The following is a 23,673-nucleotide window of genomic DNA, read 5'->3' on the forward strand; positions in this document are numbered from 1 at the left end:
GAGGGCTTACATTCTTAAATAAAGTACCATATATCGTTTTTTATAACCTTTAATTAATCTAGCAAAAGTCATCATGTATTTCTGAGAAAGAATATATCTCATAGAACTTGCTTTAATTACAAGTATGATGAACGCTGTCTTCCTGTCTTTTTATATCCAATAAAATCAAAAGGAGCTGGTTTACAAGCCCTCTTTGCCATTCCATCACAACATTCATAGAAGTTTGATAGTAAGAAAAAGTTACTTGGTAAATGATAGCTGCAGAAGCAGAGTTGCATCCAATTAAGACCAATGTGAAACTCCCAGTAGTTCAGCAAGCTGGCAGCAATTTTCCAAATCTCACACCAGTCTGCACTTACCAGGAAATTAACCCATTCTCTCAATAAGTAAAAGGAAAGTAGTGCACTCTAGTGGTACAAACCCTGGTCCTAATCTCAACTCTGCCACCAATTCACTGACACAAGTCACTTAACCTCATTCCTTTCACTTCCACCACTGAGCTGATGCTAAAGCTCATCATCAACCCAAGCAATCTGGTAGGGCAGCTATGTCAGTGTAACTCTTGGGAAATGGAAACTGCTGCAGTTACCTGTCGCAGACATCTTTCATGAAAAATCCTTTCTTAGGATTTTTCCTTGTGAGAAGCTGCAGTTTCAGTAACTAAAGTAAACAATGGTTATCTGCTGCTGTGGAATGCAACAGGTAGACCCGTGATTGGTCTCCTGTGGGTGTTTGGATTTCTTGACCACTCATGGCAGAGCTGGCTCTTGCTCTGTCTGAGACACAGATCTTTGTTATTCATTCCTTTTCTATTCTTAGCTTAGCTAGCTTCTCAAGAAACCTTTTCCTTTCTATTGCTTTTTAGTATAGCCTAATGTAACATATATCATAAAATAATAAATCAAGCCTTCTGATCATGGAGTCAACATTCTCGTCTCTTCTTCATCCTGAAAACCCTTGTGACCACAGTCTCAGTTACCAATACACAGGATATCAGATTCATAATAGTCAATGTTATAGATGGATAATGAGATGATTTGCTCTTGCAATTAAAAGATAACTATTGTGTGAATATTAAGAAAAGCTTTAGTGAGGTATAGTTATGTTATTGTAGTTTAGATGTCCTCTGTTTTCCCCATAGTTCCCTTTCCCCCCCCTGTATTGCGACCATCAGACAGCCAAGGTTGTCTAGGACAGGTAAAAAAGAAGGCATGCACATGTGCCCCTTGCATGGGGCAGTTGGGAATGGAAAAGCTTGTTGCTTAGGGGGTGCGGCATGGCAACACCTGACCTCCAATCAAGTTACAAGAAAGCAGTTTCCACTGATAAATGGCAAAGAAGAGCTGACTGACAGACTTTGGGAGGGGCCAGGGCTGGCTGATGCGACCCCCAGGGGTATAAAAGACTGAGCATCCATCTTGAAGATGAACTGGCCACGTGATATGCACGAGGGGCAGTTCCCAGTGCTACAGCTTTTTTTCCTTATGTAGTCCTTTGTTGTATTTTTGTTAAGGTTTAATAAACCTTTTTAAATTTTCAAAGTGAGCAGTTGTCTCTCACAGTCAATGAGATATGCACACACTGTTTCAGAAGTGTGCATCTCCACTTGGCATGATAAAACATAAGGCAAAATAACTGTTTTTTCTTATATTTTAAGAAGATATGGAATACCATAAGAATGATCTTTACTTCAGCCACTACTCCACAGAGCACCCTGTTGAACCAAGGTCTCAAATGCTGTTCTCTGAAGATCAGACCTGAACCCATCTCTGTTTTCCCAATGTTAAGGCCCAGCTTTGGCTCTCAATACTTTATCACTGCAGAATTGGGGTGTTTCTATTGGATTTTATGTAAACATGGCATCAATTTTTGGTTCAGGCATTAATTCACAGGTATAGCTACAAAGCAATACAAACAAATTACATATTATCAGTATTAAACTTGAACAGACTGCATACATAAAATCTGGAATGGATATTACAAGTAAGGTGTTATACATTACTTATAAAGCCACACTCCCTCAAAGTCCAAAACTGATTCAGTATTCTTGTATTTCAAGAAAAGTATGTTGTAGGAAGCAGTATCACATGAAAATTAGGGAGTAAAAAAGAAATATATACATAGCTATAGTCCAAAATATTGCATCTCAAATTGTTTTTAAGAAACTCTTTAATCTACTGGAAATTAAGAGGAAAATCTAATTTTTTCCATTTGTTTATGCTGTGCATTTCAGAGCAGGTTGTGCAGTCAGTATCACTGTCTGTATTTTGTTCAGCTACAGAAATGTGATATTCTACCAGAAGTCATAGACACAGACTCTTGATTTTTGCAAGATAATGTTTATCAGTTGAAGTAGAGTTGAAGAGGCAGTAAGCTGTAAAGTGCACAGATACAAGGGAGGGGGGAGGAGGATGAAGAACCCCAGGCATACTCGGCATTCTTGCTCTTGGCTCCACTCAACACATACAGAGAAGGGGAAGGGAATTGCCCCTTGAATAATGAGCTCCTCCCTCTGCCTTTCCCTTTGATTTTTAAATAATCATAGCATGCTCCCATCAGTGCCCTCTCTCAAAAAAAAAGGTATTGTTAAAACTTGTTCAGCTCTGTTTCAGGTTAATTTCCAGTAAAGAAGAGATGTATTGGTGGTGTCAAGGAAATTGTATAGGAGATATATTTTTTTAATATCACTTTCCTATTAAGTATATATCAAAGTCTCTCATTTATGACCTGAGAAAAAGTGCAACACCTGAACTCTCAAGTGGCCTGATCCTACTCCTTCCTGCTCTCAGTAAGTAGCTGAATTGGGTCTTCTTGAGCTGGAGTTCATTTTCCCATAGCAGCCTTCCCAGTGCTGTGCTTTGTATTGATGGCCAGGAAGGTGTTGATAACACACCGGTGTTTTGGCTTCTGCTGATCAGTGCTGGCACAGCATCAGTGCTGTCTCTCCAACATTCCATCCCATCAATAGGATGGGGGTGGGCAAGACCCTTGGAGGGCACACAAGTAGGCCAGCCGATCCAAATTAGCCAAAGGGATATTCCATACCATATGATGTTAGCTCAGATATATAAGCTAAGGGAGAGAGGAGGAAGGGAGGGAATTCATGAGTTTTCAATGTTTGCTTTCTGGAGGAACTGTTATGTGTGCTGAAGCCCTGCTTCCCAGGAAGTGTCTGGACATTGCTTGCTGATGGGAAATAGAGGATAATTATTTTTTCCCTTTGCTTGTGTGCATACAACCTTTCACTTTTGCTTTAGCAAACTGCCTTATCTCAATGTACTAGTAAAAGCCCCCCTTCTCATGGCCATCTCTGATGATGACTGAGGGGGACTCAAGGATTCTTCCCTGGCAGAACTTCTGCTTACAGCTAAGATGGGAAATGAGGAGGTAAATGAGGAGGTAGAATTCTTAGTAGATACGGGAGCTAGTTACTTGGTGCTAAATACAGTAAAAGGAAACTTGAGGAATGATTCTATAACAATTATTGGTGCAACAGGGAATCACGAAACTCAGCCATTTTTCAAACACATTGATTTTAAATTAGGAAAACAATGGATGACTCACCAGTTTTTGTATCCACCCAATTTGCCAAAGCATCTCCTTGGGACAGATTTATTAGAAAAACTAAATGCTGAAATCAAATTTAAAAATGGAAAAATAAAGGTTATTATTCCAGAACCTAATTATGTGGAAGCCTCTATTTTTGCACTACAGTCTCTGAAATTGGACATGATCCATCTGCCTGTATCACTTGAGGATGCAGTAATTATGATAGTCTGAGCTGGAGAGGTGCTGAAAAAGAGTGGGAAATTTTCCAGGGTGGAAATCCATTTTGGATTTAGGTGAAATGTGCCATTTTAAATTATTAAATCTGTAGCTTGCTAGCATAAGTGAACCTGTTTAGTGTGCTAGCTTTGCTGCGCTCACAGAAACTGCCTCAGCCGAGAAAAAAGGAATGCAATTTCCAAGCTGAAGAGATAAGAAGGGCCCCTTGAACTTTGAAATGAAGAAAAAGCCTAAAGCTGAGGCTGCAAGAGACCAAGAGATGGACAAATTGACCAGAGAGTTCTCTCTGTACAAGGACTGATAAGGACTAATTGCAAGTTGTAACCCGAAACCAGTAAAATGAATATGCATGAAACTATTGTGAAACTCTATGCATATGTACAACTAAGGGGGGGATAAAAAAGGTTAAGGAATTCTCAGGGGTGCACATTTCCTTTAGGGAGGAGCGATCCCCACATGCATCCAGTGCTGTAATAAACATACCAGCTTTGTTGTAAAAACAACTTTACAAAGTTGTGGAGTTAGGTTTTTTTTCTGCAAATCAGTGCCCAGGAGATCCAAAAGAGCAGACCCTGTAAAGATTAAATTGAAACCTGGAGTGGGACCAGTAAGGCAAAATTAATACCCTTGGAAATAGAAAGTCGCAGGGGGTTATTATCCCTTGTGGAAAAATTTATAAAATACGGCCTATTGAAGGAATGCAAATCCAAATTTAATAAACCTAATTTGCCATTTAAGAAGGCAAATGGAAAGGATTACTGGCTGGTACAGGATCTTAGACCCATAAATTAGATAGAAGAAGATATACATCTGGTAGTAACAAAACGTTATACCTTGCTAACAACCTTGAGTGAAAAATTAAAAGGGTTTACAGCGTTAGACTTGAAAGATGCTTTTTTCTGTATCCCTTTGAGAACTGAAAGTCAAGAGCTTTTTGCTTTTGAATGGGAAAATCTGAACACAGGGAGAAGAACCCAACTGACTTGGACAGTTCTACTGCAAGGGTTTAAAATAGCCCCACCATAATCAGAAATCAATTGGCAAAAGAAGTGGAGGAATGGAAAAATCAGAACCCTATTGGGAGTCTTGTTACAGTATGTAGATGACATTCTGATAGCCACTGGAACTGAACATCAATGTTGGGATCAGACTGCGGCATTGTTGAATTTTCTGGGACTAAGTAGATAAAGAGTATCCAAAGACAAAGCACAAATAGTCCAGACCACAGTAACCTACTTGGGATTCGAAATCCTTCATGGACAAAGGAGGCTGGGACACAAATAAAAAAAAGCAATTTGCCAGCTCCCACAGCCACAAACGGTAAGAGAGTTGTGTGCCTTTTTCAGGATGATCAGATGGTGTTGCCTGTGGATCAGCAATTATGGGCTGCTAGTAAAGCCACTGTATGAGCTCTTGAAGAATGTTCAGAGGGACTTTATAGTCTGGACTGATGATCCACAGGCTGCCTTTTTACAACTCAAGCGAGCCCTTATGTGGGCACTTGCTTTGGGGCTCCCAGACCCCATGCAGCTGTTTGAACTATTTACTGATGAAAGACAAAACACAGCACTGGGAGTGCTGTCACAGTTCCTCAGGGACCAGAGGTGGGCTGTGGCCTACTTTTCAAAGCAGCTAGATAATGTCAGCCAAGGCTGGCCTAGTTGTCGGAGGACAGTAGCAGCTACTGTTCTCTTGATCCAGGAAGTTCAAAAACTGACTTTGGGACAAAGCATGGTTGTTTATGTATCACATATGGTGTAGTCAGTGCTTGAGCAAAAAGGAGGCCACTGGCTATCTCCTAACCAGATGCTAAAATATCAGGTAGTTGTGCTGGACCAAGATCATGTGACACTCAAAACAACTTCTATTGTTAACCCTGCTATGTTCTTAGTTGCCCAACAAGTAGAAGGAACCCCAGAGTATGATTGCTTACAGACTATAGAAGTGTGCTTCAGCAGACCTGACTTAGGAGACTGACTCTTGGAAAGAACTGATTGGGAATTGTTTACCAATGGGAGCAGCTTTGTCCGAAATGGAAAACAATTATGTGGATATGCAGTGACTATACACCATGAGGTAAACAAATAGGGGGCACTCCCCTCTAATGTTTTGGTCCAGAAAGCAGAACTAATTGCACTCACTCGAGCATTGGAACTGAGTAAAGGAAAACGAGTTAACATTTGGACTGATTCAAAATACGCCCTTGGAGTGGTACATGCACACACGGGGCCATCTGGAAAGAAGGAGGCCTTTTGACATCTCAAGGCACATTGATCAAAAATGGAAAACATATCTTGGATTTACTTGAAAGTATCCAGAAACCAGCAGAAGTTGCCATCATGCATTGCAGAGCACACCAAGCAGGTAAGACCAAACTGGAATTGGGGAATCATTTAGCTAATAAGGCTGCCAAAGAGGCTGCAGAAAAAGGCACATTAGAAAACAAATTTTTATCTTTAATACCCCTGCCAGAGTTACCTCTCCAAGTAGAGAAACCAGAGTATAGTGCTAGGGACTGTCAATTAATTGAAACCTTAGAAGCAAAATTTGATCCACAAGGCTGGGCAGTCACCCCAACCAGGCAAATAGTAATCCCTGAACAGATCTTGTGTGAAATAGTGGATCGTGAACACAAAGCCACTAATTGGAGTACTGAAAAACTTTTCAAACATTTGCAAAACTCTCTAATTAGGTCTAAAATGGCTCAGATTGTACAGTCAAGAATCCAACACTGTATAGTTTGTAAAAGAAACAACCCTAACACAGCTAACAAAGTAGTACTGGTAGCCATAAAATCTGGAAATATTCCAGGTGAATACTGACAGATTGATTTTACTTAATTGCCCAGAAAAGGGGGATATAAATCCCTCCTAGTTCTGATGGATACCTTTTTTGGGTGGCCAGAAGCCTTCCCTTGTCACACCAACCAGGCTAAGGAAGTGACTAAAATACTGTTGAATCAAATAATACCTACATTTGGGGTACCTTTAAGAACATCATCTGACATAGGTTTCCACTTTATTGCAGAAGTGGTACAACAGGTTAGGAAAGGCTTGGAAATAGCTTGAGATCTCCATATTCCTTATAGGCCCCAAGCTAGTGGCAAAGTAGAGTAAGTGAATTATACAATCAAATTGCAATTGGGTAAAATATGTCAGGAAACTTCCTTGACATGGGTCCAAGCCTTACCTGTTGCACTACTTCTAATTAGAATTCAGCCACAGGGCACCGGCAAAATAAGCCCCTATGAGCTGCTATATGGTCGGCCCTACCAAGTACCACACATTTCAGGAAACACACACATAAAAGGAAGGGTTCGAATAATTTCCTCAATTGTCTTTGTAAAACTTTACACGATTTGCAGTGAGCAGTGATCTCCAGGCTGATGGGATTGGAGAAACCAGTGCATGAGTTCCAGCCAGGAGACTGGGTCTACTTGAAAGACTGGGGAACCGTTCTGCACCATCCAAAGTAGAAGGGACCTTTCCAAGTACTACTGACAACTTTTACTACACTGAAATCGGACATAGTAAAATCATGGAGACATTACTCCAAAATTAAAAGGGATGTAGCCCCTTGGTTAATCAAACAGTTGTCTGAGAAAAAACAAGATGCCTAAGTCTTGTTTTGCTATCCTGACAATAGTTAATTCAGCCTTGATTTGGGAGAAAAATTTCCATCTAGTTTTATTGATGCCATTTTGGTTTTTGCCTTTTTTTCTATGTTGTCTGTATTCTTTGCACATATATTTGTAGCTCTGTCACCTATTGTATTAGTGGCTAATTTTCCCAGTAATTTTCCATGGCCTTTCCCTAGGCAGAAAGACAAAACAAATTCCAGAGCTATAAGCCCTGGGGGTACAAGGCCCCAATGCTATCTTAGTTCTTCCTGACTACCAAGGTTAAGAACAACTCTTCAAGATACATTTTCATGGACAAAGTACAGCTAGTGCCAAGGTGGGAGCTCCAGAAAAGAGGCTTGACCTGGAGGAGAATTGCATCACCACTTGTCCTCCTAATTGGCGCTTTTAATCAATTATGCTAATTTCCTAAAACTTATAAAAATGTGCTGACCCCTGGAGGGGGTGGGCTTTTGTGGACATCTTTCCATAACTGCCCCTGAAGACCTTCAAATAAAAATACACTTTTATAATACCTCCTTACTAAAATTATCTCAAGTTTCATTTCCAGGTTGGGAAAAAGGCAACAATATTACTAAATGCGATCCAAGTGTTGCACAAAAATGGGAGAGATTAATACTAGTAGAACAGAACAATGTAGCCTTGGGAGAAGTAAATAAAGGACGTAACTTAGGCAAACAGAAGTCATGCAAAACGCAAGCAGGATGCCAGCCCAGCTCTGCAAGGCTGACAAAGCAGAAGTTATGTGAAACAATGATATTCAAACCGGGGGTCAAGGAACAGCCACCTAGAAAGAACACTGGACATTGAAGACCACCAAAGACCCCAAAGAACCATATAAGGACTTCTGATAAGGAATACGACTATGTAAAATAAAGTAATACATATACATCAAGAAAGCAGGGATAGCTAATGAATATGTAATCAGTGTGTGTGATAAAAACTCTGTTTACCTGATGCTCAGGGCACTCAGTTAGAGGAAGGATCTTCTCAGTGACCAGCATGCTACAATAAAGAATGCCTGCTTTCTAACACTCAAAACTGTGTTAGAATGTTTCTATTTGGCTGATTTTGGTATAAAAACATAAGGACATCTAGGAAGAGATACAACATACAGATGGGCTTGTGATCAAGGGGTGGACCTGACCATGGGGGCTATCACACAGGTTATTCACAAATGTGAAACATGCTGCAAAATTAAAAGAGCTATGTGAGCAAAATCTCCCTGGAATAGAAGGCAGTGGATGGGTTTCTGATATGGTGAGGCCTGGCAAATTAACTACATTGGACCACTGCCATGAATACGCCATGGCAAGAGCTGCATACTCACCATGCAACTACTGGTTGTCTGGAAACATACCCAGTAAACCATGCTACTACTCAAAACACCGTCTTAGACCTTAAGAGACATATTTTGTGGTGACATGGTACCCCAGAGAGAACTGAGTCAGACAATGGGACTCATTTTCAAAATAACCTTATAAACTCTTGGGCAAAGAAACATGGAATTGAGTGGATATATCACAACCCTTATCATCCACAAGCCTCTGGAAAGACTGGGAGGTATAATGGACTGCTAAAGACTATGTTAAGAGCATTAGGCAATGGGGCATGGAAGCCTTGGGATGCAAATTTAGCAGAAGCCACTTGGCTGCTTAACACCAGAGGATCTGCTAACTGCCCTGGTCCAGCCCCAAAAAAACCCCTACACACTTTGGGGAAAGATAAGGTCCCCATACTACACATAGGGAAGTGTCTGGAGAAGTCAGTGTGGATTTCTCCTCCCATGGGAAATGGCAAACCTATTTGTTGGATTGTCTTTGCCCAAGGACCAGGGTGTACTTGGTGGGTAATGCTGAAGGATGGGGAGACCTGGTATGTGCCTTGAGAAGATTTAACCTTGCAGGAAAAAAATAATCTGTGATGTGAGATGTATGTTGCACAAAGTAAAGAAGCAGAAATTACATGAACTGAGAAAGAGTGAATTTAGTGAGGAGCAAGGAGTGCAACAATGACCTGCGCTGGGCCAGTGTCAGTGCCCAATGACTGAGTGCCATTTCTCCTGTCCTGTCTCTCCAGTATTCTCCCCTCCCCCATCAATAGGCTGGGGGTAGGCAAGATCCAGGGAGGGAACACAACTAGGCCAGCTGACCCAAATTAACCAAAGGGATATTCCATACCATATGATGTCAGCTCAGATATAAAAGATGAGAAAAGTGTAGTAAACCCCATAGATTTAGGAAAAGCACCATGGAGAATATGAACAATAGGAATGCTGAAACAGCAAAAGAAAATTCCTGTTTCCCTGTCCTCCACCCTTAACCTATCTCTGTAACCCTATAAGGCAATGTCATGTTAACCCCTTACCCATTGGTCAAGCTTGGATCCTTTCCAACCCTATAAAAGAAGCATACTGTACCCCATTAGGGGAGAAAGAAGAAGAGCAGAGACCCTTCACGGACCTCCCCAAATAAAGCCATCTCCGTGGAACAGCCTGCGCCTTCTCCTTCTCCTCTCTCTCCGTCTGCTGCAGCCTCAAGCCCGGGGCACCACTACCTAGCAAGCAGAGCTGAAATCCTAAGAGCTTGCAATCACTATAGAGCTGATAATCACCATGCTTGCTAGATGGTAGCCGCGCGGCGTTGGCATGAGCGAGCTAGCCTCGGGCACCCGGTCCCTACCCAGGGACTGAGCTCCTGAGCCCTATTGCTCTGCTTTATAAAAATGCCAAATGAGGCTTTATTAGAAAAGGAGGAGGAAGGGGGGGTATTTGTTATTTACAATATTTGCCTTCTGGAGCAATCACTACGTGTGCTAAAGCCCTGCTTCCTGGGAAATGGTCTGTTGTGGTGTATTCCCCCCCCTTTTTCAGGCTGCACTGTGATCTAATAAATGCTCGTTAAGCCTCCACCTTGACAAACAGCACCTGGGCTCAGCTTCTCTTGAGCTTATCAGAAACACTGCTCCCAGGAACTGCTGCTGTCTAATGAGCTCCTGTTTTCTTTATGAACAGCCTTGGAAACTATTTTTCTTGCCTGAACGGCATAACATCCTTGTTCTCATACAGTCAAAGAAAGTGTCCTGACCCAAAGTGTGGCCAGAATGAAATACTGTTCTGGCTAAAGCCCACTCTCTTGCAGCCCTATCAACAGCAGTCCAAACTGAGAGCCTTTGAGCTCTTCTGGACCACAGTGGGCTGCGACCTGCAATCTCCCTCTGAATGGGACACCTCTCAGAGCCAGTGAACTCCCAAGTTTGCTAAACTCATCGCCAAACAACAAGTCCTAGGCCAATACCCCCACTCCTTAAGGCTCAACCCTTTGCCTGGTGAGGAGATGCAAAAGCATCTGAAGTATTTCACTACCTTTGAGGGGAATTTTTCTCAGGTACCTTGCACTGACTCTTTATGTCTGTGTGCATACATGAGTGCATATGCTATGCAAATATGGGAGAAATGCTGCTCTCTTATATGTTGTATGGGTAACAGGTGTTGGTGTAAGAAAAGAGTTAAACAGAGAGCAAGAGCAGCAGCACCAGCAGCAGCAGCATCTCTCTGACACAGGTGTACCTGAGACAGAACTGAACAAATGAGTTTCTACTTCTAAGTCAACATAGAACTGTACACTCTTTATGCTCCTTTATCATGGGTTTGGAGAGAACAATGGAAAATGTCAAGAGCACAGATTTTTTTGTAGAACTGTGATTATGTCTGCAAGCTGTAACCAAAAAAAAGCTCTTAGGAGTAAAGATATATATACTGATGCTTCTGAATAAAATCTCAGATTCGCTTTCTTTCTGCTGATGAGTCTCGTCCCTTCATGTATCAGAAGATGTTTAAGTACCTTAGATATCTAAGTAAGTTAGGCCTATAAGTAAGTTTAATATAAGTTAGGTTAAATGCTGTTGTGTTATTCATTTGGTAAATTGTTAAGGTTGAGTTATAGGTTAAGGTATAAGTTAAGTACTGTTAAGTCTAAGTGCTGTTATGGTTTTAGGCCATATTCCTTTTTATCCTTGCCCTTTCTGTCCTTTGTCACATGCACCTAAACACACACAAACACAAACATACACATGCACCACTCCTCCCCCAGGTAGTTCTTGGCTCATTTCTGTTTTGATTGACTGGATTTTGTTGTTTTGTTGGCTTTTTTTTTTCTTTTTTTCTATGGTGTGCTTTAACTGTCTGGTAAGTAGTAGAATGAACCTTGACAACAAACTTTGCCATGCTGTCACTTAATATTAAATCTGGTTTCTACTAATAGCCTTGCCAGTGATTTTTTAAGCAATCTTAAACACTAGTTCATAACATGGCCAGACATTGCTTGCTGATGGGAAGTAGAGAATAATATCTTTGCTTCTCCCTTTGCTTGTGCACACACAGCCTTTCACTTTTGCTTTAGTAAACTGCCTTATCTCAACATACAAGTTGTTTTCCATCTTATTTTCTCTCCCCTGTCCAGCTTAGAAGAGGGAGTGATAGAGCAGCTTGATGGGCACTGGGCATCCAGTCAAAGTCAACCCACCACAGTATCTAAACCCTTATAAATTCTGATAGAAAAAAAAAAAGATATTTTAAAATGTGCCCAACCACCTACTCCAACAATATTGTCATTTAATTTATCAGCAAAAAATTCAAGCATTTACAAGGCTAAAATTTTCATGAACAGATAAGTCTCTCCAGAAATATTTTGAATTAACAGCAGATCTGCCTTTAATTCCCTACTCACATTCAGACACAAATGCAGCTCCCGCCTTCTTCTCCCTCTCCACTGACATTTTTTGAGAATTCATTTTACAATCAGCAACATTTATAAACAGAGATGTTATTCTAAACAATTACAGCACTAAAACAGTCAAGTTACCCTGTGGGTTCAATGTGATATTGTCCTGGTTCCAACCAGGACAGGGTTGGGGGCATGGCTTTGACCCTGGGGTTATTCTATACCACCTCACATCATTGCCAAGGGAAAGGGAGTCTCTTCCGAGGAGAGGGTATGATGGCGAACAGCTGGACTGTGAGCTTCATAGACCCCTGACTTTAACCTGATAATCCTAGAGACGGCACTGAGAGGAGGGATTTGGCTAAAGAGGGCAGATGCCAGCCAATCCCTGATGAGAACATAAGCAGGTAGCTATTGGGAAGTAAGCTGAGTGGTAACCAAATCATAGCAAATCAGGTTCAAACAGGGAGTCTTCTGAATAGCCTATATGAGAGCTGTGTGCACCATAAAAGCTTGCTCTGCCGCATGAACTTTGATGTCATGTCAGCTCAACATCTCCCCTGTCTGCGACATATGGTGACCCTGACATGATGGCAATAACTAAGCCATGAGAAAAAAAAGGAGATGGAGCACCAGAGAGGGACAGCTGAGAGCTATGAGGAAAATACAGCCAGAGCTGAGAGAGAAAAATAGCCTAGAGAGCTGTGTGAGGAAGATAGCCAGAGAGCTGCTGACAGCCGAGGAGCTGTGATTGTCCAGACAAGGACAGAAAAAGGGTGAGCCACTGCTGGGGACATGGGTGGTCAAATTTCAGCAGAGGACAAAGCTATAGTGAATATTTGGACTCTGATCTTAAGTAAAAGAGGGATTGAGCACGAGGAAGAGGCTCTAGAGACTTTACTACAATTTTGCCCGAGCCAAGCTATAGAAGTCACCACAGATGCCGCCTTTAGTGTTAAAATCTGGGAACAAGTTGGCCAATTGATTTTTGACTCTGCCTTTAGAGGCGACAAAATTGCTATAAGTGTTTTAACTACCTGGAGGATATTGATGACACATTAAAATTGATAAAAGCCGAGACAAACATAAAAGTGGCTGCAAAGACGCCAGTGCCAGTCACTCAAGATGGCGGAGACCACATGGCACAAGCATGTGAAAAACCCCAAGGTGCCATGTGCTGAGAGCACCACTGTCCCAAGATGGCAGATGTGATGTGCTGCGGACGCCAGTCCCCCAAGATGGCAGATGTCACGTGACATGGGAGCCGCCTGCTCAAGATGGCAGAGCAGGTACAGCCTGCTGAAACATCCTGAGATAGCAGAGCCGGGGGGGAAAGTCCATGGGGGAAGAGATGCCATACCGGGCACGCTGGAGGAGCAGCTAGAGGGGGAGTGGCCATTATTTGAGCTCCCTAGGCCCACAGTGCCTGCGCACCACGCTATCAGGGCTGGACCCCCCCCACCATGGGCACTGGATGTGTCTGCACAGCCCGCATGGTAGCTGTCCCGCCGCGAGCAGTAGAAGACCCTGCAGAACCAGCACAGCAGCCAGGGCCACCCGCACAGTGGCCAGGGTTGTCCCTGCTGTGCTTGCAGGAGCCATTTCCCATTTCTTCCATGCTCTGCATTGCCATGAAAACGCTGAACCCACCTCTGCCTCCTGCTGATTGGTACAGTCCTGGAGTTCTCCTGATAGCCTGGCCTTCACCTGACACACCCACTGACAGAAGTACAGCACCTCCTAGAAAACCCAGAAGCATCATGGCGCTGGAAGATGGAAGAGAAGTTGGCAGCCCTGGAGCCAGACCCCCCCCTCCCCCCCACCACTGATGCTGGGTGAATCTGCACGGCCCACATAGCAACTGCTCAGCTGCTGACATCAGAAGTGCCTGCATGGCAGCTGGGGTCACCTCTGCCACAGTGCCTGGGTGTCCCCCCACCGTCCCTGCCGGAACCCGGAAGAGTGCTGGAACCCAGAAGTTGAGCGGCTCCTGAACCTGGAAGTGCCGGCAGCATGCTGCCAAGGCTTAAACAGCCTGAAGGACCAATACTGCTGATGGATACGCAAGACCCCCACAGAGGGAACCTGAGCTACTGCCCTCCTGCCAACCCCTGAGAGGAAGCCTCCACTGCACTGCCGGTACCGGCTCCATCCCTGCTCCTATCGGATATCATCCCCGCACACCATCCAATTAGCGTCTGGAAGGAGGTAACACGGATGGCAGTTGCAAGTGGAGATATTGAGGGAGCCGACTGAATTTCTGTGCCCATGCCTTTGCTATCATCAAAAGACGGGCAGCAAGGGGGCGAGACAATTGCAGCATTCCCGGTCCTGCAAGGTAGTGGGATGGCACCTGATAGACATATCCCTTTTAATTGGCAAGTCCTCTCTGAGCTACACCAATTGGCTATTAAACATTGACTGGAGTCTCCTGCAGTTGCAAATATGCTTCGGTTTTTAACTGCCAGTGAATTAACTCCTTTTGACATGAAGCAAATTGCTAAAGTACTCTGTACTCCAGTGCAGTACATGATGCTTGAATCCACCTGGAGACATTATGTAGAGGAGCTGGGACTGTGAAACTCAGAGGTTTCAAAGCAAGACCCATGCTTTGGGGCAGGGATTTCTCAACTCATGGCACTGCCCCCCATTGAAAGTCCACAAATGCAAGCACATTTAAATCCCTCAATATTAGCACAGGCAAGAGACTTAAAAACATGTGGTGGTTTCAGTTCGAAACTAGGCAGAAACTAATTTCATGTCATGGTTTAGGTTCACCAATTTAAGATTTCTCTAACTTGAAATTTTCTTGGCCAACGCACTAAAGAATGTGGTAGGTTTGGTGTTGGCTAATTACCAATACACTCACTTTCTGCTGTGAGATAGGATTAGGAGAAAGGCAAAGCAGGCTCAAAACTTTAAAAGGGTATAAAGAAAATTTTATTAAAAGTAACTAGAAGGAAAAAAGTAGCAAGAATCAAAACACTCTTCAAAACACTTCTCTTCCCCTTACAACCTTTTCTTTTTCACTGACAATGTAAAGAAACTACACCCAAGATTTTTAGTCAGTTTACCACTTTTAAAATAGTCTTTCTTTAGTTCACTGAGGGAGACAAATCTTTCTTGTTAAAATTATGGAGACTTCTCTACAAGAGGAAAGGAAACAGTTCTCTAGTGGCTCTCAATTTGTCACACACAGCCGCCGCTTGGGGAACTCTGCCCTCGTGAAGTCCTCCCCATTGCCACAAGCCTTCTCACAGCTTGTCAATGGGCTATGTTGACTTATGGTGTATTGTTTTAAAGGTGAGCTGTTTAAAGGTGAAAGTTCTCCTTACTGTCTATTTCTAAAATCATCTTCATCCCTGGGAACAGAGATTTTCTTCTTCTGGAAGCACTCTTCTCTCTTTTTCTGTTCAAACTTCTCATGGGATCACAGCCATTTCAACATCTGCTTATCTTAGCATGGAGGCTTTTGCTCTATATCAATTTGAACACTTTCATCTCTCCATACTTTCATGTGTTATAAGGAAAAAGAGTCCTTTCTCTATAGCTTACAAGAGGATTTCAGCCCCAGAAACAAGGCATCTCCTCCTCCCTCCCATCTGGGACTTAATTTCTTCCACACTGACCTTGATGTCTTCATGCTGTTCCTATACATGCTTGCATTTTGTTCTTTTCTCTCACCCAAGGGAGGATTGAGGCACTGAAAGGGTTAACATCATGCCTGAGGCCTACGTGATTGCCATAACTTGTAGCAGGGAGCTGCAGCTGAGCTGTGTCAGGATCAGCTTCATGGTTGGTCTTTGGTTTTCTGCATGGGCTGCAGGGGTCTCTGGTCTCAGCTGCACTGGCGGGAGGGGGCCTAACAGCAAGATCTTCACAGCCGTGGCCAGCTGCCCTGCTCCAGCTAGGGCTCAGCAGCCTCCCCCACCTTCCTTCCTAGCAACTGCTGGAGCCCAGCCCGGCCAGGCTGGAGCCAATGGGGGGGTGGGGGTTGGTGGGCGGCCAGGGGAAGGGGGAAGGGGCCTGGCCACGGCAGAACTGCCCAGCCCAGCCTGGCCAAGACGGGGGCCAAGGCTGGGGCCGGCCACCTCCTCACCTATCGGAATGGAGAGAGTTCCCGGGGTTTTTCGTCTTTAACATGTGTGTTTTACAGAGATGTGTCCAGCTTCTCAGTGGTTCAACAGACTGTCAGTTACACAAAAAGCTTTGCATCACTTCCCTGCGAGCCCTGATAAAAATTGCAAACACGTCTGCTCCAACCCAAAGATATTCAAGCATAAAACAAGGCCCCAAAGAATTATATATGCAATTCATAGAACATTTACAAGATGCTATAGAAAAGCATATAACAAACAGCAATGCAATGAATCAATTAATGTTGCAATTGGCATGGGACAATGCAAACGAGGACTGCAGAAAAGCTATAGATTTTTACCCAAAGAAAATCCATCCTTAGAGGAAATTATTAATGCATATGATAAGGTTGAAACTGAATTATACTGCATGGACTTGTTAGCCAATTCTCTTGCAACTGCTGTAAAGGTGTCATGCCAATCCTACAGAAAGGGGTAACAAGGCCACAGGAAAGCAGATTGTCCCTGCAAGTCCAACTCATTGAGGTCATGCCAAAATCAAAGGAGCCTTACTAGTCTGGCAAACAGATGTCACACACATTTTGGAATTCAGTCACCTAAAATATGTTCACGTTTCAATAGACACTTTTTCATCTGCTATATCGGCCTCAGTTCACACTGGAGAAAGAAGTCATGATGCAATTGCACATTGGCAACTAGCCTTTCCTGCTCTAGACATCCCTCACACTATAAAAACTGATAATGGTTCTGCATACATATCACAGAACATTTGACAGTTTTTACAGGTCTGGGGTATATCACACCACACAGGTATTCCTCATTCCCCTACAGGACAAGCAATTGTTGAACATGCACATGGCACTTTAAAGCGTGACCTTGAAAAACAGAAAAGGGGGATGTGTGGAGAGACCCTACAGAGCAGGGTGGTGTGTTAGGTTGCAAGATGCAGCTCAGGGTGTGTATTCTATTGCCATCTGTTAGAAGTGGGGCAGTTATTTTCTGTTTATTGGGCTACCTATTAAAACCAAATAAGGCAGTTTTCTTTATCTCTTCCATGACCAATCCTCCCTCTGGGAAATATCTTCTGTTAATGGGCCATTGAGTCTCTCTGCATGACTGATAAGATTACATCATCCCATGGTAAGATACTTTGCCCAGGGGGAGGAGCCAAGCATCCCTACCTAGATATAATCTGAGATTTGGAACACCAGAAGTAGCCTTTTCCCACTAGATTCCCAGAGGAGCAGCTGTCTTTTCTACGGGATTCCCAGAGGAAGACCAGGCCCATCTATACCACCACTGGACCTTCAGAGGAAAACTACACCCTTCTACAAGATCACTGCTTCAACAGAACCATATCTGTTACTCCAAGAAGACTACAGCCACCATTTAATCAGACTGCAACCAACACCCTGACCAACAGGGTGTCAAGTCATATTCTGACTCTGTCAGTGTTGTTTTGTATTACTGCATTTTTATTTTTATTTTTATTTTTTATTTTTCTAATAAAAGAACTGTTATTCCTACTCCCATATCTTTGCTGAGAGCCCCTTAATTTCAAAATTATAATAATTCAGATGGACGGAGTTTACATTTTCCATTTCAAGAGAGGCTCCTGCTTTCCTTAACAAACACCTGTCTTTTCAAACCAAGACAGGTGGCCAAAGCCCTGTACACTTTAAACCATCTAACAATATTGCAAAACTCCCAAAAGACTGTCATCTTAAATAATTTCTTGTCATTACAGTCCTCTAGTGATGTCCATTTACCTAAACCTAAGGTATTGGTACAGGAACTCATTACTAACAAATGGGAAAGCCCTTGGGATCTTGTCACTTAGGGATGTGGATATGCATGTATTTCCACAGATGCCGGTATTTGATGGGTACCTGCTCAGTGTGCACAACCTGCACTACGCTCTGCTCTGGACTGCAACCAACAATGCCTCCCTGACAGCCTCACAGCAGACGCCGTGGAACAGTGACCAAAACAACCCTCTGCACCAGCTGGATGGAAATTTGAGACCTTCTGCATGTTCAGGTGGAACTTGATACTATTACAATATTGTATTTGCCAGCACAAGTATATATACTTCAGATATCCTCCTGAGTTTTGTCACAGAAAACAAATACTTTAAAACAAAAGAACATTCAAACTGTAAGGCACTAAGGAGGAGAAATGACAGTGGAATGCAGGGAAACAGCAGCAGGTTAGCTTTCAGTTACTCAAGTCAAAAGCAAGTTTTGAAATACAAAGTTCTACTAATTCAACAGCATAAGCAGCAAATCTACTGCACTAAATAAGCATCATCAATAGCAACTCGCGAACTTGATTCGTTTCTACTGTCATCCTATGTTAAAAAGCATCTTCCTAAATCTACCCAAGTCCGATGCTGTATGACAATGACCAAAATGAGCAAAACCTAATCAGAACAAACAGCCATGTAAAATGCTAGGAAAGGGTGGGGAAGAGAAAATTTACACTGAAATTTCACATTGCTGTGACTCAAGAAAGTTAAAAGATAATTCAAAATTCTAAAATGTAAAAAGCAAAGAAAAAAACTCTCCTTCAAAGAGGGGTGCATTCATTTTTTGTTCAGTCAAAAACACAAGCTACTATGAAGTGAACTTTAACTGAATACATACTTTGAATGATTCTCTCTCATTAAACTTTTTAACTACATCTTTGTCCTGGTTGCAGTTGTGATAAAGGTAATTTTCTTCTCAGTAACTGGTACGGTGCTGTGTTTTGGATTCAGTATGAAAATAATGCTGATAACACGCTGATGTTTTGGTTGTTTTTGAGCAGTGCTTAGGCTTTTCAGTGCCTCATGCTCTGCTAGGGAGGAGCTGCATAAGAAGCTGGGAGGGAGTACAGCTGGGACAGCTGATCTAAACTGGACAAAGGGATATTCCATACCATAGAATGCCAGGCTCAGTACTTAAACTGGGAGTTGGCCAAGAGCCACTGCTGCTCGGGACCAGGCTGGGCATTGGTCAGCAGGTGGCGAGCAACTGTATTGTGCATCACTTGTTTCTCTTGAGTTTTATTCCTCTCCCTCTCTCCTTTTAATTACAATTGCTATTATTATTATTTGGTTGAAATTATTAAAATATTCTTATCTCAACCCACAGGATTTACTTTTTTTCCTGATTCTCCTCCTCACCAGAGGGTGGGTGCCTGTGTGTGTGTGTGTGAGCAGCTGTGTGGTATTTAGCTGCTGATCTGAGTTAAACCACAAGAGTAATTTTTGGCATCCAACATGAAGCAGGAAGCATTGAGATAATGACGGATCTAACCAGAGTGTGTTAAAACTGTTATAAGCATTTATTCTATTAGTTTAATAGTTGCTGGTCACAATTTTGTTTTATTTGATCTCAGCATTCCTGTGCGTGTTCCTGCATGTGTGCTCACAGGCGTTCTTGGTGTATGTCTTCCCTGTGCTGATGTTTATCCTCCATGGGGCCTAGGCTAAGGTTATCACTGTCTTGTTCTTTACAGTGACTTATGATATGATAGATTCACTGGTCATGAACCTAATCTGGTATGTGTACTCAGCATTGCTGTTGCCTCTGTACTTCAGGAACTATTTAGTGGGAACTAATAATAATTACACTTTTTGTCTTTTTTCCTTGGAGAGCCAACTTCTGGGAGAAACGTCTTCCAATTTTCTTTTCTTTTCTTTTCTTTTCTTTTCTTTTCTTTTCTTTTCTTTTCTTTTCTTTTCTCTATATCCTTTAAACATATATTTGTAGCTCTGTATCCTATTATTGTATTCGTAGCTAGTTCTAGTACTTTCCCCTACCTTTTCACTACCCTGATAGGCAGAAAGACAAAGCACATTCCAAAGGCTCCAAGCCCCAGAGGGTACAAAGCTCCTATCTTGGTTCTTTATGGGAACCAAGGCTGAAAACAGCTCTTCAAGACACATTTTTATAAACAACATTGAGTCTCTATCTAAAAGGGGGGTAGGATTCAGAGACAGTTGAAGTGGGAAGAATTAGTTCATCACTTGTGCTCCTAATTGGGGATTTTTTTGTCAAATATGCTAATTTGTTAACCTCTAAAGCTGTATACACCCCATGTGGAGGTGGGCATTTTGGGTATTTTCCATAATTGCCCCGCAAGCCTCCAATAAAGACCAGCCTTTATATTACCTCCTATACTAATATTATCTCGAAAGTGTGTTGTTTCATTTCTAGGTTTTTTAAGGCCTTCCTTCCTTCCTTCCTTCCTTCCTTCCTTCCTTCCTTCCTTCCTTCCTTCCTTCCTTCCTTCCTTCCTTCCTTCCTTCCTTCCTTCCTTCCTTCCTTCCTTCCTTCCTTCCTTCCTTCCTTCCTTCCTTCCTTCCTTCCTTCCTTCCTTCCTTCCTTCCTTCCCTCCCTCCCTCCCTCCCTCCCTCCCTCCCTCCCTCCTTCCTTTTCCCCCAGGTTGATTACAGTAGTGTTTGAGATTTTTAAAGGTTTGGCATATCTTTTGAATACCCTTGAAACCATCCTGGACCTTTTGGTAGGAATCAGCATGTTGCTGCATGTAGTTCAGGTCTTGTTTAGGGTTAAGGAACCATCTGTGGTCACCACATCCCCCATGACAAGCACTGCAGCTCAAAGGAGGAGGAGAAGGACTCAAACTCCAGCAACAGGCACTGCAGCTACTCAAACACCAGCGACAAGCGCTACATGGCCACTCAAACTCTGGAGACAGATGCTGCAACTACTTTTATCCCCACTACAAGCACTGTGGTGAGTCAAATTACAGTGTCAAGCTCTGTGGCTGCTCAAACTCCAGCTATTTCAGTCCCTGCAACAAGCATTGCAGCAACTCAAACCCTGGTGACAAGCACTAAAAACACTCAGACCCCAGCAATGGGTAATGGAGCTGAACCAGTAAACAAACTCATGCTGGTATCAGTCTCCCCTACACACAAGAAGAAATGGACAATGAAAGGCATCTTGTTTAGTAAAGGAGGATGAAGCAAGGCCATCACAGGAACAGGAGGAAGAAGCAGAACAAGACCAAGATGTAACCACTTGATCCTTATCCTTGAGTAAGCTGTAGGAGATACAAAAATATTTCACCCATCATCCAGATGAGCCCATTATCCCCTGGTTGCTCCAGTGCTGGGGTTACAGGGCTAGCAGTTTGGAATTAGAGGATAGGGAAGCCAAGCACCTGGGATCACTTTCTAGGGAATCAGGCATTGAAAAGGTGATTGGAAGAGAGACACAAATCCTTAACCTGTGGAGGCGACTCCTGTCAAGTGTGAAGGAAAGGTATTAGTTCAAGGAAGATGCTATATGTCATCCAGACAAGCGGACCACAGCAGAGAAAGCTATCCAGTACCTGAAGGAATTAGCTGTGCTAGAGATGATTTTTTTTTTGACTGGAATAACAGCAGTCACCCACAGATATAGACAAACTCCAATGCCTACTACCCATGTGGCATAAAGTTGTATGGAGTCAGTCATTGTCACATGCACCCATTGGCATTAATAAGCTGGAAAGACAATGCACCACGAACAATGGATGAAGTGGCTCACCAACTCTGGGAATATGAAGACAATCTCTCTGACTCCCTCATCTCAGCTGTGGAGAAACTGTCCAAGGAGTTCCAGCAATTCAAAGAGGATGTGTGCTACTCCCCACCTGTACAGACCCATATCTCAGCTATTAACAGAAAGCGTCCTTTCACTCAAGAGGGAGAGTATAGAAGGTAAACACATTGGGGTACCCTGTGGTTTACTTGCAGGACCATGGACAAGACACGAGGAAGTGGGATGGAAAACCTACTTCAACCTTAGAGGCAGAGATATGTGAATTGCAGGGAAAAACAATCAGAAATGGGGGTTCTTCCAGGAAAATTTCCACTCCAGTCTCCAGTGGGCAGTTTCCCAGGCAGAGCAAAAGGGATGATTTTACTTCCAATTCTGTGGAAAGGAGTGTCACTCTTGTGCCGAGAATGACACAGGAACAGGCGAGAGGCAGTATTGTAGAAAGAGCAAAGAAGGCTTTATTCAAGAGAACCACACGGTTTATATAGAGTGATACGATACATTCTATTTGATTGGCTAGTTAACAAAAACACCTTTCTCATACACCATCCTTGAGAAGAACAAGAAGACAAAGTAGAAAAACACCACCTGCAGATAGTTTATACTTAACAAGTTATCACATCCTTACAACTCCCTAAAAGTTCTCACAAACTGCTGTGAGAAACACTTGCCATTTCTCTCTCTCTGACCCATGGCATCCACAAAGGAGTTCTAATCTGTTTCTACAAGAAGTAAGTGGAGACTTGTCGTTGTTGAGTAAGAAATGACACAGACTCACCAGAAGGCTGGTTGGCATAGAGCGAGTGTCTTTACTTCCGATCCTCTTTTTATACACTGTTCCGATACAGGTAGACCTGGTTGGTCAATTAATCAATACATTTCACCTGATTGGCTAATTAACAAGACGTCTTTCTTATAAACAATCTTTGAGAAAAACAAGAAAACAGAGTAGGAAAACACCACCTGCAGGTTGTTTATGATAATAAGCTATCATTGTTTATCTTCAATTCCCTTAAGTCTCTCAGGCCGATTTTGGGAAAACTTATCTAGTTTTCTTGCTCTCTGACCAGGCTGTCACATCCATAGAGACTCATATGACCAAGACTAGAGGGGTCCTGTCTCCAGCCAGGTGGAGAAAAGGGAAAACCAGGTTTACTGGACTATGTGAATCTGATGGCCTGGCACAGCAGCACCACAGGAGTATCAGGCTTTAGTAGACACTGGTGCACAGTGTGCCCTAATGCCATCAAGCTATGCAAGGGCAGAACCCATTTGTCTTCCTGGATTGCCAGTGGGATCCCAATGGCTGTCTCTATTGGAGGCTGAGATTAGCCTGACTGGGAATGGGGAGCAAAAGCACCCTATTGTGACTAGCTCAGAGGCTCTGTTCATCCTTGGAATAGACTATCTCAGGAGAGGGTATTTCAAGGATCCAAAAGGGTATCGATGAGCTTTCAGTATAACTGCCCTGGAGACAGAGGAAATTAAACAATTGTCTACTTTGCCCAGTCTCTTGGACAACCCTTCTGCTGTGGGGTTGCTGAAGGCTGAGGAACAGCAGGTGCCAATTGCTACCATAATAGTGCACCAATGGTCATATCACACCAATCAAGGCTCCATGATTCCCATCCATAAGTTGATTTGCCAACTGGAGAGCCAAGGAGGGATGACCAGGACCCACTCACCCTTTACTAGTCCCATATGGCTAGTGCAAAAGTCTAACAGAGAATGGAGACTGACAGCAGACTATCGTAGCCTGAATGAAGTCATGCTGCCTCTGAGTGCTGCCATACCAGACATGCTAGGAATACAGTACAAGTCAAAGGCAGCCCAGTGGTGCCACAAGTGATATTGCCAGTGTGCTTTTCTAAATCCAT

General features: G+C 43.0%; 1 protein-coding gene across 1 annotated transcript in view; it reads right to left on the reverse strand.

The window, feature by feature from the left end:
• LOC129133643 (zinc finger SWIM domain-containing protein 6-like) overlaps positions 1–23,673 on the reverse strand; it is a 341,180-nt gene that overhangs the window by 126,412 nt on the left and 191,095 nt on the right. The gene's annotated exons all lie outside the window — the stretch shown is intronic.

Source organism: Agelaius phoeniceus, chromosome W (assembly GCF_051311805.1).
Source record: "Agelaius phoeniceus isolate bAgePho1 chromosome W, bAgePho1.hap1, whole genome shotgun sequence".
Classification (NCBI taxonomy): domain Eukaryota; kingdom Metazoa; phylum Chordata; class Aves; order Passeriformes; family Icteridae; genus Agelaius; species Agelaius phoeniceus.